The following is a 13,836-nucleotide window of genomic DNA, read 5'->3' as shown; positions in this document are numbered from 1 at the left end:
ACCAAAAATTGGAGAAGACAAGAAACAACTCACTTATTTGATACTCTATCCATGTCAAGAATTAGTCTATCTTAAGTCAAAAATCTATCCGTGTCAGAAACTAATCTATCCTGGTCAAAAATCAGTCCATCTCAGAATTAGTCATACTCAGTTATGATACTCAGCAAATCGGAAAAACTCAAAATTTCTACGCTCTATCTTGAGAACAGTCGTACGAGTCTGATAATCCATCGTGCTGCACTAGGTCCTGTGTCATACGAGTTTACTGGTTTGTCATCCTATATCATATTATCTATCATACGAGTCTGAATTATCTATCATTCTGCACAGTATCCTATCTCATACGAGATAGAATTGCCCTGTCTTTTGTCATCCTACAGATACCCATTTGTTGTACGGTACGAGGTAGCAACTCATATGAAACAGAACTATTGTCGTACTATAGCTGCTAAATTGTCATCTGATCCAAAAAATCATGTCATACGAGTCTCTGGTTTTGTTAGAATAGAACAGTCAAACTTACCTAAAAACAGCTTATAGTGAACATAATACTAGTTATCAATTTTCTTGAGCATAAACAGATCAAGATAGTGTACCTCTGCCACTTGCATTGCACAATTTGGTCGAGCACCTTTCAGTTAGTTCAATCAACTACCTATCAAATTTTAGTCATTTAGATAAAGTCTTATACAAGATAGATCATTCCTGAAACCAGACTGAATCTTACACTATGCTTAGAATCAACTTAGATAACGTCTTAGACAGGATGGATCGTTCCTAAAATCAGACTAAATCTCAGTTGTTTCTCCCAAACAATACTCTAAACAGAACAACTAGCTCTAAAATTGATCTTGACCTCTGCATCACAAAACAACTTTAGGTCACACTGATCCATAAAAATGCCTATTCAAACCAGGAGTTCTCATAACAAAGAAGCCCAAGGCAAAGCACAAACCTTCACCTATCAAAGTAATCCATTCTACATGGAGGATCCACTCACTGACATACTGTCATCATTAGGCGCACAAATTTTTGATGAACCGAAATCTCCCACTATACATGAGACAGAATATAATGATGGAAACAAAAAAGACCGTAATATTCCCAAAAATCAAAATGACTCCACATCATCAAGTAAGACTAACGAAGATACTGAACCTCTAGAAAAAGAAATCCTTGACTGTCAAAAGGACAAAGACTTTAGAAAAATGATGAAAGTTATCATGACCCAAGAAAAGGAATACTATTTCTTAGAACTAGCAAAACAAGGTGCCAAACTTCCTCTTGGATATGATGTCCAAACACTTGTTACTAAAAAGGAAGACTCACCTATACTTATGGTACACAAACAATTACTAGCTTTGCGGATGGAGGTCACAGAACTGAAAAATAAGGACAAATCTCCAAAACAATATTCTTTGGAAACAATATGTCCCTTTCCATTTGACAAGAATCTACACATGCCTCCATTTCCTCCATGAGTGGAAATCCCAAAATTTGATAAATATGACGGTACCTCAGATCCTCAAGATCATGTCAGGGAATTTAGTGCTGCTTGTATGGAGTTCATGCACGATCAAACGTACCACATGCGTCTCTTCCCAGGGAGTTTAGGGGGTCAACCAATGGAATGGTTCTCAAGTCTACCCAAAGGAATAAAAACCTTTGAAGAACTAATCCAACTATTTTTACAACAATACTCATACAATATTCGACATCTTATGACTATGATCGATCTTTATAATACTCAAGAGAAAACAAGGGAATCTCATCTTACTTTTCTCTAATGCTGGAGAAAGATGTTCTCTAGGTACCCATGACCTATTCCAGACTCTAAGAAAATGGATATATTTGTCAATAACTTGGTCCCCGAATTGAAATATAGTGTAAAAATGCAAGTACACCCATCATTTAACAAAATGGTAGATAACACCATTCGAATGGAGGATGTGCTCATAAAGAAGGGGGATATCACTCCTTGAAAAGAAACACAAATGGGATCTAGCTCTAAAGAGAAGAACAAGTACTGAAAATTTGGAAAAGACAACAATAAGAATGTTGTTAATGATGGAGTAGTAGACACTATTAAAACCAACTCAAAATCCACAATATTCAATTTGGCTAGTGGTACATAAGCACTTAAAGCTATTGAGGCTGCCGTAGAGAATTCACCAAAGAAAGCAAAGGAATGGTTCAAAGAAAAGCCTTGACTTTCCAAACCTAAGAGTGATTTTACTCCTCTTGAAGAATCATATGAATCCGCTTTCAAAACTTTGTTGGCAAACAACTTGATAACACTACCAGATAACTCTAGACCATATGATCCAGATGTCAAACTGAGATGGTGGAGAGAAAATGAATATTGTGACTTCCATCAGAATAAGGGTCATAACATAAACAATTCAATGAAGGTAAAACATGAGATTTAGGATCTCATAGACGTTGGTAAAGTTGTTGTTGGGAATCACCCAACCAATGCTGATCATAAAGCATTTAAAGACCCTTTGCCTGTTTTCGAACAAGGTGATTCCTCAAAGACCAAAGGAGGTGCCAAGGTAAATTATACTTATGCCAGCCAGGACAACGTCATCAACATTGATTGAACCTTCACACTCAGAATATTGCAATGTGATTATAATTCAAGATAAACCAAATGAATCATGATATGCAAGAGCTCTGACCCGATCTCAAAAGAAAGTTACCCTCTAAGGAACTAGTTCTTCTAACTCAGCTCAAGAAACATCAAATCCAATAGTCTTGCCAAACAAACAAAAAGAATCAACCTTGGACAAATTTAAAAAGCTAACTTCATCATCATCCTCCACATACAGCGTGGTTGAACAGTTAAAAAAGAAAAATGCTCAAATCTCAATTTTTGAATTGCTACAACTCTCACCTGCTCACAAGGAAATCCTAGACAAAGCATTGCTCACTACCAACATTCCAAAAGATTTAGACATTGATCGGTTTCAGTCTATGGTGGGTCATTTGACTTCACCTCACTATTTGACCTTCTCTGAAGAAGATGACAATTCATCAAATCATCCACATAACCAGCCATTACATATTGAGGCCATGATCCACAAACACAGAGTTAAACGTGTTTTGATAGATGGAGGCACGGGGTTGAATATTTGTACTTATCATCTGCTTACACAACTAGGATTCTATGAAAATGTTATTGATCCCGGCAAGAAAATAACAATAAAAGCCTATGATGAGGAAGAAAGGACCTCCAAAGGTCTAGTATCATTACCAATCAGAGTGGGACCAGTAGAGAGAGATTTCCTTTTCTAGGTTCTTGATATTCCATTGTCATATAATATTTTACTAGGCAGGCCGTGGATTCATGAAATGAAGGCAGTACCGTCAACATATCACCAATGCTTAAAGTTTCCTTATAATGGGGCTGAAGTCAGTATTCCTACTGATACAAATGTTGTCTGTAATGCATTGACAAAAGGTGCAGATACTTTTGTGCCTCATAATAGGGCAGCCTCTCCAAATGAAGATCCAGAAGCGTTGATGAAAGACTTAGAAAATAAATTGAAGATTACAAATACCAGCATGGATGGCTACCAGATAGAACCGATACTTTCATTAGTTTCTCTCCCTCCATCACCAAAATAGTTGGGAAAACCATCAGAGGCTATGAGAACACAAACTTCAGCTCGGAATACTATATATGATGGTCTCTTTGTATAGACTTCTACCTCCCTGGCGGATGAAATAGAAGAGGATGTTGTTCTTAATTGGATCTTTAAGGAGGATAGTCAAAATGAGGAGGTACGACATTGTGAGATTTCCTCAAACCAATATGGTCGTGGTTACAAAATGATTCAGTGCATGGGGTACTCAGGTACTAGTCCTTTGGGCAAACAAAAAGAAGGTATTACTGAACCAATTCAACTACAAACCAAATCCACACATGATAATGCTGGGATACAATCCGAAAAAGACATCAGTCCAAAAACATGTTTCTAAGTCTAAGTGCCTAAAAAGGATATTGCCCTCAACATTACATGAAGCAGATCATAAACAAACAAAGGTAGAGTGTAGAAAAGAGAGAGAAGAATCAGTAGTCGAGAAAGAAGAAATAGTCAATGCTCAAGCTTCGACGATATCAGCTATGATAATACAAGAAGTTGAGGTTCCTGAGGATATAAGAGATGAAGTAGTAAGAATCAGAGAATTGTTTGCACCATTAAAAGTTCCAGTTATATATACTGACAGGCAACAAGTAGATGATTTAGAGACTGATTCAAACGAGTATGAATGGGGTCCAGACTATCTTTCAGACACATCCACTACAGGAACTCCAGAAGAATCTAGTAGTGTCATAGATAATTCTCAAGAGCTGATGCGCATAAAAATAGAGAAAAAAATATAGGAAATTAGACAAAGGAGACAAGCAAATTATGAACAAGGACTAAAAGAAGGAAGAATACCAGAAAGCTTCTCATCTATATGCCCTTATCCTAAAATAGAACAAATCAGGTATAGCACTACACAAGAAGAGTTGGAGGATATAGAGAAAGAGCTAGTTATCAGTCCAAAAGAAGCCAAATGGAGTAGACGACAGCAAGTCACAGAAAAAGCAAGATCGTGTCAACAGGTGTGTCAGATACAAATGACAAATGAACCACAAAATGAACTTGTAGTATTATAGATGTTAGTATTGATACCATACATATGCTTACTAAATCACTTGCAAAAGGTTTGGAAACTTCATCTAATGCCTCTGATGACAGTCCTATTCAAGACAATATCTACTCAACTTCAAATTCTGAATCATCAGATACAAACAATGAAAAATTGTCTACTAGTCTTATTATGGTTAAACCACGATATGAAGTCCAGTCTGGCGTAGTGAACGATGTTACAAGTATGTCTATCAGATTAGATCGATTAAATATTAACGTGAACTTTAATAATCATGATTTGACTCTTCCTGGTCTCGAGACACTTATGCAAGATATCATTTTGGAACATGACTTTTCGATCTGCAGCTATGATAACAATACCTTGAATGCTCTTGAACCTATCCAAAATTTATCCTTAGTATATCCTGAATTGATTGACTGTACTTTATAGAACCAACCCATGATTATACCTAATTTTGCCAATGATTATACATTAGCCTATTATCTCAATGTGGTCGAACTTATAGACTCTTCCACCAGTGATCAGAGTGAAAATATGACTGAAGCAGATATCAAGTATCTTAGTCATAAAAACAAGAAAAATAAAAATAAAAGATCTGATGGCGAAAACCACATTGTGGCGGTATCAAAATCTAAAAAAGAGAAAATAAAGGATGTACCTAAAGGTGAAAACCTCTTTGAGGTGCCTGGAGGTGAGATACTTGGTATACTGCCCAGTCATTTCTAGGAGCGGTCTTCCATATTGATCCAGCCAACTCAGCCAGTAAATATCGGGAATCAAGAGACACCACAAATTATTCACGTAGCTCAATCACTATCAGCAAAGGAATTGAAGGATTTCACTCAGCTATTCTCAGAAAAGAAAATAAACTTTGTACAGACATACTCTGATATGTCAGGCTTAGATCCTGATCTCATAATGCATCACCTTTCAATCACACCAGGAGTAAAACCAGTTAAGAAAAAACTCTGTAAGATGCACCCGCATGTAGAGTTATTGGTCAAAGTTGAACTAGAAAAACTACTCAAAGCCGGATGCATTAGAGCTATAGATTATGCCGAATAGATTTCAAACATAGTACTGATGTCAAAGGTAGATAAATCTATCAAAGTTTGCACTGACTTTAGAGATCTTAACAAAGCATGTCTGAAGGATGACTTTCCATTACCAAATATTGATATGATAGTCGACATGACTACTGGGTATGAAATGTACTCACTAATGGATGGATTCTCTGGATATAATCAAATCAAAATAGCTCCTGGAAATCAAGAAAAGACATCTTTCACCTATGCGTGGGGAACCTTTTGCTGGAACATTGTGCCATTTGGGCTGAAGAACGCAGGAGTGACCTATCAAAGAGCAGTTACAACTATCTTTCATGACATGATGCATAAGAATATGGAAGATTATGTTGATGACACCCTAGTGAAAACTATGAAAAGATCAACGCATATTCAAGAGTTAGGTCCTATACTTGACAGAATGGAAAAGTTCAAGCTCTAATTAAATCCAAAGAAGAGTGCATTCAGAGTGACATCTGGTAAAGTACTTGGCTACATCATTTCAAATAAGGGAATTGAGGTTGATCCAGAGAAGGTCCAAGCTATAATGGAAATGCCACCTCCGAAGAACATCAGTCAAATGAGAAGTCTATAGGGATGTCTCCAATCCATTAGAAGATTCATTTCTCAACTAGCACACAAAGCTCAACCTTTCACAAAGGTATTGAGGAAAGGAATAATATACAACTAGGATCAACAGTGTGAACAACATCTTCAGTAGCTAAAAGAGTACTTGTCTAATCCATCGATATTGATACCACCTATTCAGGATAAACCACTCATCTTATATATATTAGCAACTGATTCATCACTAGGGGCACTTCTGGTGCAACAGGATGACAACAAAAAGGAATGATCTATTTATTACATCAACAGGATACTAGTGTCTTATGAAATGAACTACGGTATAATAGAAAAAGCATACTTGGCATTAGTCTTTGCATCATAGAAACTGAGACACTATATGCTACCACATTCAGTCAAGTTGGTGGCCAAAATCGATCCACTCAAGTATCTTCTTAATAAAGAAACACTCATAGGAAGATTGGCAAAGTGGGTAATGATCCTTACAGAGTTTGACATTGAATATGTGGAACACAAAGCCATAAAAGGACAGGTAATTGCTGATCAACTTGCTGAAGCTCCACTTGAGGATACTCAACCACTACACATCAAGTTCCCAGATGAATCAATAATGCATCTTACTCAACAACCCTGGAAAATGTTCTTTGATGGTTCCTTTACTCAAAATGGTTCTGGTGCTGGCATACTATTCATTACTCCTCAAAAGTATTTAATCCCAAAGTCTTACAAGATTTTGTTTCCTTGCACAAACAATATTGCAAAATATGAAGCTTTGGTTAATGGAATAAAACTAGCTATTGAATGGAAGGTTGTTTAATTACATATCTATGGAGATTCTCAGCTGGTCATCAATCAGATCAACGATACATATCAGACTCAAGATGAGAAATTGATGCCTTAGAAGAGGATGGTAGAAGATCTCAAGAAGTACTTTGCTTTTGTATCATTCCAATAGATCCCTAGATCAGCGAACAAATCAGCAGATGCTATGGCTACCTTGGCATCTATACCTAAGCTATAGGAGTCCAATTTTCACTTTGATTTTTTGGTGGAAGAGTTATATTACCCCGCTTATGATTCTCCTGAGACCCAAATAGTCTATTCTATTATTGGACATGACTCATCCCGATACCGCCACATTTATTCCTATCTATGCGATCAAATTATCCCTAAAAACCTTACTCATAATGAGAAAAGAAACCTAACTCGAAACACTTCGTGGTATGTTATCATAGCTAATGATTTATTTAGATGAGGTTTGGATGGTACATTGCTTAGATGTCTAGAAACTGAAGAATCTAAACGTGCATTATCGAAAGTTCATGAAGGTATTTGTGGATCTCATTTGAATGGTATTACTTTAGCTTGGAAACTATTATGGGTTGGCTACTACTGGCCAGATATGGAAAAAGATGCCATTAAATTTGCTAAGACTTGTAAGAAATGTTAGCTTCATGGAAATCTCATACATGCCCCAGCAAGGGACCTCATACCATTTATAACACACTGGCCTTTTCAGCAATGGGCCTTTGATCTCATTGGTCAGATATATTTAGCTTCATCCAATGGACATAAATTCATCATAACTGCCATTGAGTATTTCACTAAGTGGGTAGAGGCAATTCCGCTCATCAAAGCAACTAGTAAACAAGTTGCCTTGTTCATCCTAAACTATATAATCTATAGGTATGGGATACCTTCGTCCTTCGTGACTAATAATGGAGGACAATTCAAGAATAAAGATTTGGATGAGCTTTGTGAGAAATTCAAAATAAAGCAACACTGGTCATTAGTATATTACCCTCAAGGTAATGGACAAGTTGAGGCATGTAACAAAAACCTACTAACTATCTTGCACAGAACAATGAACAAGTATAGGAAGGATTGGCATCTGCAGCCCGATCCTGCACTATGGGCTTACAGAACAAGTATCCGAACATCTACTAGGGCTAGACCTTTTTCTTTGGTGTATGAGTCTGAAGTAGTATTACCTATTGAAGTAGAAATACCATCTCTCAGAGTTTCTTTGCAAGGTCTTGTTACTGATGAAGATCATAGAATATCTAGATTGCAAGAACTCGAATTGCTGGATGAGCATCGACAAGTGGCGTTTGATCATCTCAGAGTGTATCAGAAGAGAATGTCCAGAGGGTATAACAAGAAAGTTTGACAAAGAGAATTCCAAGGTGGTGACCTAGTTCTAAGAGAGAATCCAAAAAATCAACAATTTCGCGATAATAAAGGGAATTTTGAACCCAACTGGCTGGGTCCCTACATTGTTACTGCAGTATTTGGCTCTGGTGCCTATCAACTCTCAAACTCGAAAGGAGAATAGCTCCGTGAACCGATTAACACCATCCACTTGAAGAAGTTCTTTGCTTAGCATTATCTGCTCTCGCAAACTTGTACAGTTGGAAAAAGTCCTGAAAAAATTTAAAAAATTGAAAAAAGTCCTGAAAAAAATCAACAAAATTTTGAAAAAGTCCAACAAAATAAAATAAAGAAAAGAAAAAAAGAGAAAATAAAAAAAATATAAAGAGAAATTGCCCTGGTGAAAACCTGGTAAATAGGAACCTTGGTAAAAAAAATAAAAAATGAATCTCTGCCAAGTAGGTGAAAACCTAGCAAACAGGCACCTCTTGTACTCAAGCACTCCATCTATCAACGCAACATTGGCATTTCACACTTTCATGCATCTTTTCTTTCACTTGTACATATTTTTAGTTACTTTTGTGACATCCTAGTTCGTTGGAACCCACATGACTTGAAACTGATCAATGCCTTAGTCTTAGGAAAATCGACAGAGCACATTTCATGTCCTAGGCAGTGTCAACCAAGTCATTTTTCCGTCAGTGAAACCTGGTCATCCACTCCAAGTCAATCATCTATCTCCTAACTACTACAGAGTTTTTATCACTGAGTTAACAAGCAAAACAACAAAACGGAAAACAATTACTAAACAGTTTGAGCTATGCATGAAAATTTTCTTTGTATGTTGTCTTTTATATTGATTTTTTTATTATTATCCCTCTAAGTAACTCGAGGAAGTCTATTGTGACTAAGAGGTGCAAGGATTGGGGGCATAATATTTTCTTTGTTTTCTGCTTGTAGGAATGATCCCGATGATTTGGAAACATATAAATTAGCTGGGTGTCTGTGATAAGAGCCTTCACATTAAGGTGAAATTGCCTCACATACCTCGACTCCACTTATTTGTATGTTACAGGGAGGTCCATATCATTTCTTTGTCTGTTTTGAGGGAATTTATTTATGATGCAATTCGGGTCCCTGCGAAATCTGTCTAAGGATATGAACGAATAAAGGGTCATTGCAGACAAGATAATTAAAATTGCACATTGAAAAAGAAAGGAACTCTAACCTAGCTATTGTGTTCATTATGCTCAGTGATGAATCTTAAGTATTTTAAATCCAGTGGCTAGGTTTAGGTCGCATTTTGCATATCATTTTGCATTTTTGTCAATACAGAGTGATTTTGGTGTAATAATAATGATCTCTTTATCTGCTAAATGAGGGTTGGAAGCTTCATCATTTTTCCGCTAAGTGGTCTTCTCTTCATCATTTCTTTGATCAAGTACTTGTGTTTTCAGATGTTAGCTGCATACATACAACATATTATATAGATTCATTCATTTCATTATTATTCATTTACATTGATCTTATTGCATAGAAAAATGAAAAATTGCATTACTCATTACTCATTACTCATTTTCATTCATTTATTTGCATATGAAAAGAAACCAAAACATAGACATCCATATTCATTTGCATTACATACATTCATGCTGAAATAAATGCATACATATAGAATAAAGCATATAGAAAGCATCTCATAATCGATTGACACAAGTACAATGAAGTCAAATTGGATCTCGTATATATATCATATCAAGTCTAAGGGTACAAAATGATGTCCAATGACATGTATAAACTCCCATCGGAGCAAGAATCATATCGGCTACAAAAAATGGGTGTGTCTACAAAAAATATCCCAGCTACAAAAAGAATCATCTAGCTGGCGCCCTCTCCCTCATCGCCTGGTGGAGGAGGAGGAGCTTGATGCTCGGGATCTTGGCACGGTGCCCGGGCTCCGTCTGGTCATGCCATATACTACAAATAGGGTTGCACCTGCTATGCAATAGGAACTATGACACTATATGTCACCACATAATATGTTGCCCTACTACTCTAGAGGAGGACCTCCTATTGTAGAGCCTCAATCTCAGCTCTTGACTCTGCTCTCAAAGCCGTGATCTAGCAATCTCGCTCAGCCCTCACCTTAGCCAGCTGTCAGTCTCGCTCCGCTAGCTGAGTTTGCACCACTATCAACTGTGACTACAACTCTGCAAGACGTGCCCTCATCGACCTACCAGCATCCTATCCATGCTATCTCGCAGGTCCCCCATCTCCCCCACCATCTCCACCTGTGGCTCCACCCTGCTCATCCCGGTGTTGTCGCACCTGTCTAGGAGTTGCTCTCTCCTCCTCCACCTCACCCACTCACCCTAGGGATCCACCCTCACCCTCTGCTGCCTACCCTGAGCTAGCACCCCGCTGCTACTAGCACATAGATCACCACTGCCCCGTCGCGGAGCCTCATCTCTCTGTGCCTAGCCCTGCCTCTGGCCCTGTCTCTAGCCCTATCCCTGTGTTGGTGTGGGGGCATCCTCCTCAACATCCTCAATCTAAGGAGCCTGCTCACCTAGGTCTGTAAAGCATGGGAAAGGATGTTGCTAAAAATAATCTCTATACTAGGGCCATACCCCCGCATCTACTATATCATCCAGGTAGTCCCACCTTAGGCAGTGTAAACCTGTCATCTTCTACATCGCTAAAGCATAGGATAGCCTAGGTGACCATCCCTATCTCTCCTCATCAGTGTATCGAGCATACGTCATATACTCTTGAGAGATCCCCTGTGACCGACCATCCTCATCACTTGTGAAATGATGAATTTCTCTACAACAGTCTGCGACCTCCCAATCAGTGGGCGTGTAACAAAAAGGTCTCTCTGAACCGCCCGCTAGTCATCCCACGACTCCAATCTTCTGTATGGTCTCCATATGATAGCTATCAGATAATTGAGCTGTCATCTCTAGAAGTCTGTCTTCCCCAAATGGGGCTGCGTAATATATCCACCATACCTGTAAATGATTGGTTGCCCTAGCTCTCTACTATCATCAACTATCGGCCGACAAACGGGAAGGTGCTCCCAAGCCCACACCTGTAAAATGTACACCCCTACGGCCATGCTTCACCCATCTCTATAAACAATCTTATGCATCTCCCAATACATATGGGCAATAAACAAGATCCCCAGCCAAGTCTCTGAGGGGTCTCTATCAACCTCTCCAACATCTGTCCCCATCCACTCTGGAAACCCTGTTGCCCTCTGTCTAGCATCAAAAAGCAACCAATGAAACCTGCTAGGACACATGCCAGTGGATACTCCTCACTATACCTACTCATCAATATATCCCAACTCATGGAACAAGTCAAGATATCGGGATCCCTGAATATGTTCCTAAGAGCCTGTAGTCCAGGTAACAAGGCGATATCATAATCCACCCTTCCCTAGCAAAAGGGATACGAAGGATCCTGTACACATCCTCGGGAGTAATAGTCAACTCCCCAACTGGAAAATGAAAGGTATTATGCTTTGAATGAAACCGCTCTACCAACGCTGTGAGCATCCCGTGGTTCACATGGATATCAGGTAACCTCATCAAGTGAGTCAAGCCACACATGTCGACATGAGCCTGCTCAACCTCAGACAAATCACGAACTAAAGCCATAGTGGGAGGATATACACATCTAAAGAGCACAAGAGGTAAGCACACCTGCAATAATCCAACAATGAAACATCAGAAAACATTCCAAATGAGCCTACAAGAGAAGTTAAACATCACCCAAATCCAACTAAGTCAAATGCAAAAGAAAAATTTCATGTTTATACTTTCAAAAATGATCAATGTATTTCGAATGATAAAACACAGTTAAATCAGAATATCGTACGAGTCAGGAATGGCTTTCATACGAGCAAACGGTCTCAAACGAAAAACTTTTACATATCGTACGAAAAAATGGTCTTCTAACCGACCTGTCGTACGACACAAGGGTGGATCCCGAACGACAAATCTAATGACTTCAAATGACAAAAGAAAAATTTGCTAGATTCTCATACGAGATAGGATCCTATCTTGCACAATAAACCGTGACGCTCGAACCAAAACCTGTGAAAAATGTGAAAAATGCACAAAAAAAATTCAAAATTGGAAACATAAACAGGCTTAAGATCGATCACTTACCGCTGGCTCATAGTTTCAGGGTCGATTATGTCTTCTCTGGTGCTCGAATCGATACTGATGAGTAGGGACCACCATTTTCTTCGCAGAAGGGTTTTTCAAATTTTCAAACTTGGAGGGTTAAAATGAATTGAAAATGACACTTTTGTCCCATATATAGCCAAAAACCTAATTTTTCAACTTGCTCTGATGGTCATGAAAATTGTACCCTTAGCTAATGTGCTTGCTCTGATTTCATTTTTTGGATCAAAATCAAAATTTGAGATCATCTTGCTAGTCAATTTCAGAATTTGGACCACTTAGTGCTCTTTTTATCAAATTCTCAGTTTTTCTTCGATTTGCACTCAATTTCTCAATTTCAACATTGAATCTCAATTTCAAATTTACGAATCAATTTCACAATCAATTCAATCTTCAAAATTCTTCAAAATCAATTTGTGCTCACATTACTTATCATTGCTCAAAATTGCCTAAAATAAAAAACCCTCGCTATCTTTCAATTTCACTCCCGAGGGGGCATACAAGTGACCTTATGACCTCACATCTTCAATGTCGAGATAATTTTTCAAATCTTCATTAAAAGTCGAGCAAAAATTTTTTCAACTAAAGAAAATCAATTCTTATTGCTAAGGGGCATCTCAGCTTCACCGCTTCACATCAAGTTGAGATCTCTCGATCATCAGAATTGAATCAATCGCTAGGGGCATATCAATTTCATCGCTTCAAATCAAGCTGATATTTGTCCTTCTTCTGAATTAATCTCTTAACATTAATCATTTTCATCTCTTCAAATCAAACTGATTATTCGTTTAAACTCAATCAAAAGTTTAAAGAGTTTCTATGATCACACTTAATCTAAGTAGGTGTTCAGTGTTCGTTTTCGTATCAAGCTGGATAGTTTATTCTTTACTCATCGTGTCTTGATCAATCAAGTTCAAGATCAATTTTTATCATCACTCATTGTATCTAAGATCAATCAAGTTCTAGAGCAGTAAGATCTGCTTCTTGATCAATCAAGTTCAAGTTCGGTATCTTTTGTTTTATATCGGTCCTTAGTTCAATCAAGTTCAAGATCGGTATTGCTTTAATCAGACTTCATTCAACTTTGTCACTTCGAATCAAGTTAAACACCTTGCTTTTCATCTAGTTCGTGATCAATCAAGTTTAGAACTGGCATCTCCTAGACATCACACATTCTT

Source organism: Cryptomeria japonica, chromosome 4, assembly GCF_030272615.1.
Source record: "Cryptomeria japonica chromosome 4, Sugi_1.0, whole genome shotgun sequence".
Lineage (NCBI taxonomy): Eukaryota > Viridiplantae > Streptophyta > Pinopsida > Cupressales > Cupressaceae > Cryptomeria > Cryptomeria japonica.
Note: the sequence above shows the minus strand (reverse complement) of the source record.